The sequence below is a fragment of the Nannospalax galili genome, unplaced genomic scaffold (assembly GCF_000622305.1).
Source record: "Nannospalax galili isolate Female #2095 unplaced genomic scaffold, S.galili_v1.0 scaffold586, whole genome shotgun sequence".
In the NCBI taxonomy this organism is placed as follows: domain Eukaryota; kingdom Metazoa; phylum Chordata; class Mammalia; order Rodentia; family Spalacidae; genus Nannospalax; species Nannospalax galili.
Window position 1 is genome coordinate 6745791 of NW_008355363.1, and position 4305 is coordinate 6750095.

Sequence of the window (4305 nt, forward strand, 5' to 3'; positions counted from 1 at the left end):
GTTAAAACCTCATTCAATTCTATATCTTACAGGGTTTATACTGAGTTCAATATTGTGTAACGGTATTAAGTCAACTGTGAACCTAAAAATTTACAGCCACTTTTGAAAGAGATGTATCCTTTCTATGGAGTGTGTTACTGGATATGTTAAAGCTGTAATGAAATGCTTCTAATCATGTGGTTATTAAATTAAAAAAAAAGAAAAAAAGAAAATTGACTTTACACAGTTTACACATAATTTCTAATGCTTCAAGATGTGAACCAAGTCTATAAATCAGACCTACAAGGAGAATGTGTTTCAAGTAGCTCCTGCCACTAATGTCTGGAAGAAAGTTTGACATTCATTGGTAATTCCATTACTGGAATATGACTGTAAATCTACAAATTTTGAGGTTGTTACACAAGAGCCCTAATCATCCAAACTTCAGTCAGTGACTCAGCAGAGAGTACAAACAATAATCTGAGTGTGAATAACAATAAATATAATAGCCCCAAATGGAGTCCCCCAAATTGTAATAGCCAAAGTAACTTCATTTTGTATAAAGAAACCACTTTAAACTTCAAAAGCCAGGAGAACAGCCAGCTTCAAGGTTAAACACCTGAACTTAGTTGCTTCCCCTTAGAAGAGTGCTTTCTTTGGAGTAGCTGACCTTGATTGCCTCCCAGACACTGCAGCTGCACTTAATTAGAAAGTGCCTTACTGTCAAGGTCTCTATACATCTGTTAAGAGAAGGACTAACACAGACTTGTTTTGGCTTTTGTAGTTTGCTTATCTGCTAACTTGGACATTCTAACCATACACAGGACCACTTGGCATTACTCATGTGTGATGAAATTCCTATGGTATTTAAGTTTTTTTTCCTTAATAAGTTAGTTTCACCCTCCCCTCGGGGCTGTGGTTCCTAAATCTGATTAAGGGACCACAGATGGCTATAGCCTTGATAAAACTGACAATTAAAATTTGAATTGAGTCTGGTGGTCTCTTTCCCAGTGGTTTCAAACTCTGTAGCATAGATCAGTGAATTATTGGATAGTCTCTGGAAAAGAACCCAAGGTTTATAGAAATAAAAGTTATTCTAATGAAAATAGGGGGAAAAACAAGTGATTAAGAGGAATGAAGACCTAATTTTAATAAGCACAAAACAAATGGAAAATCTAGATATAGAAAATGTAATTGATGAAATCAGCCAACATTAGGGTCAAATAGCAAATTAACAACAGCATAATAGATAATGCATGAAGTAGAATACATGATAAACAAAATAATCAAGGGCAGAATCAATTGTTTCCAGGCAGCTGGTTCACTCTAGAGACTGAATGCAAGTGCTAGACTGTGTGAGCAAGCTTATTATGCAAAATGAACATTTTACCTGACCATAGGTGCTTCTCTACTGATCTAAAACTGTAAAACAAGGTCTGTGCAAGTTTTAAAAAAATGGGAGGCTAAAGGGTGAGAACATGGCTGTGGACACTGGAAAACTGGCAGCACTTCTAAGCACAGGGACGTAAAATATGATGCCTGGCTTTTTCTTTTTATTAAGAACGTTGGCAGTGGATAGTGCAGTGCTTGCATAGCATATCTCTTGCAGGGGACTGGACTGTCAAGCGACCAACACCCATTGCACACAAGGCTTTCCCAGTCAGCAGCATCATCCTTTGACTGTTAAGACTTGGCTGCAGTCTGTAACAGTGGTAGGAACATGAGAAATTTACAAATCATATAAAATAAACTAGAGGACAATGATGTAACTTCGTGTGAAGTTGTCAAACATCCCAACTGCCATGCAGAAATCTTGGGTTGGAGGGCTTTGACCTGAACACTACCTGATGTGAGGACCTACCTTGTGCTTTTATACATGATAAAACCCTCTGGGAATCAATCTTTTGGAGAATGTCTTTGACCACATTGTGGGATATGCGCTGAGAGAGGCCCCAAAACAGCCAAAATGTAACATTCATTTACTTGGACTGTGAACAACTGACGTGGATGAAGAATTCCAAGTGTCTCTGATTGATGATTAAAAGAAAAATCCCTACTTGCTAAGAATTGTGAGAAAGCAAGGAGAAAGACAGTAAGAGCCAGAGGCAGTGAATGACCACAAGGAAAGAGAGTGTGTCTACCTTGTTTACTTTTTTAAAAGAATGAGGTATTAGGTCCACTGCTTCTTTGTATTGTTTTGTTTCTATGTCATTGTTGTTTTTTTCTTTGATTTTTATTATTTCTTCTCATCTGCTGGTCTGTAATTGGCCCAAAATAAACCTGAACAAATACCAAAAAAAATGAAACAATTTCATGTGTTAGTTTTGAAATGCCATGGCAAATATAATGTAACAGTGCCTGGTATATGACCTCCTCATGAGTTGGTCCGGGAGGTCCCAGAGGTTTCCATAACAATAAAAGGGTACTGACATTGCTCTTGGTTGCCTAGCAGAATTATATGACAAGATTGCCGAATGCATCACACATAATAGTTGTAGAACATGTGGAGATCAACCTGGAAATGTGATGGAAACCTCTTCCCTGCTATCTAATTTCCATAGTGTCAGAAAGAGTTAAGAAAGTCACTGTGAGGAAAGTCACCAGCAATCTTGCCCAACTCTGAACCCTTTGAAATTCAATATGGGGTTATTTTATGGGGAGGGGAGGGGGAAGGTTATACACCGAACCTAGGGGATAAATGGAAAGAAGGAGCTCAAGAGAGGTAGGACCATAGGAGAATGGTATTAGCAAGGGATAAATGGGAAAAATGGGGGCAGGTTATATGGGAGAACCAAGGTGGAAGGTTTAGACAATGCAAGAGAAAAATAATGCCCAGCTGGTTTTAAAACACCAGAGGGAACCATATTAGTCCAACCACCTACTGACAAATTATACATACAACTAGATCAAGAAATATATGTCTAGGCAAGGTATATGTGAGACTGTTTGGTCTTTGCCCAAGCTTTGCATACATGGTATATGGTAATTTAAAGTACCAGAATGGTGGAACTAACCTTCTTGGATGTTTAACATCCATAATTTCAGGCCTACCCTCATTTGGTCAGAGGAACATAAAGGACAGTTTATGCTCCTTGCCTTCCTAGGTCAACTAAGTACCAGGGGCTATGAGCATCACCAATTGCTTATATGTGAATATATATGCTGATCTAACAGCAGGGGCCAGGAAAATGGAAAGGAAGCACAGAGGTAAAGCAAAGCAAACAGCCCAAGGTGGAGGGGTAGAGACACAGTTGCACAGCAACGTTTCTGAATCTGTACTCTTCAGAGCTTAGAGTGGTCAGCATAGAACACACCGGAGTGGCAAGATCCTTCGGACAAGACTAATAGTTGTGGAGCATTATACCCAACAAAAGAAGAACAAATAATTTTTTCAGGTGTAGATGAAATAATCACAATAAAAAGTTGTTATAATTTAAAAATGTGTGTTATACAAGTTACTTCCATAAGCAGCATGAAATCCAATATCAATCTTAGGAAAAAAGAAAATAGTTATTGTGCAATAAAAGTAGGAATTAATGAATAAAATGATTGAGGAATCTTAGTATACATTGAATTTGAATGGAATTACAGATTATTAGATGGTTTTTATAGTCAGTGCACATCACCTGTTTTAGGAAAGTCTAGAACTGCTAATCCCGCCTTTTAATATAGGAATTTAAAACCTAATCCATATAAAAGAGAAAATGAGAAACACAATAGCACAACGTATTTCAGTATAAATGATAAAATGTCAAAGAAATCAGCATTTTAAGAATGTTTCCAGATTAGTTCCACCTCCATTGCTCAAAGTTATTGTGTCCAGTATATTGTCCTGTTTTTAGCAAAAGGATCTTACTTTTAAGCTATGAAAGGTAATCAAGGGCTGTGGCCAGGGCCTATGTTAATTTTGGATTCTCTTAGACTACCCTGACCAACAGCTCAAAGGGATGTTTCTCCCATCTGGCATTGTGTTTCTTGTTATACTGAAATGAACTCATGTCCAGATACACATATTTGTGGTAGGTTTTTGAGCTAAGAAATTTCCTTCTGATTTTTCACAATAGTTAAGCCGTATTTCTTTCTTCTATCTCACTCCCCTTTATCCCCATGTATCCTTGTATGTCTTCCCTCTTCCCTTCCCAGTTGAATACACCAGATTTTCGCATTTCTCCCTTGGTAACATCGGTTTCCTAGTATCCCTCTCTCTCAGGCTCTTTGCTTCCCTTTACCTCCATACTTTCTTTCAGTTTTCCTGGCTCCTGCTGTTACAACAGGAGTTATGCTCACATATAAGGAACTGGTGCTAAGTTCCACAAAGGAGGGAGA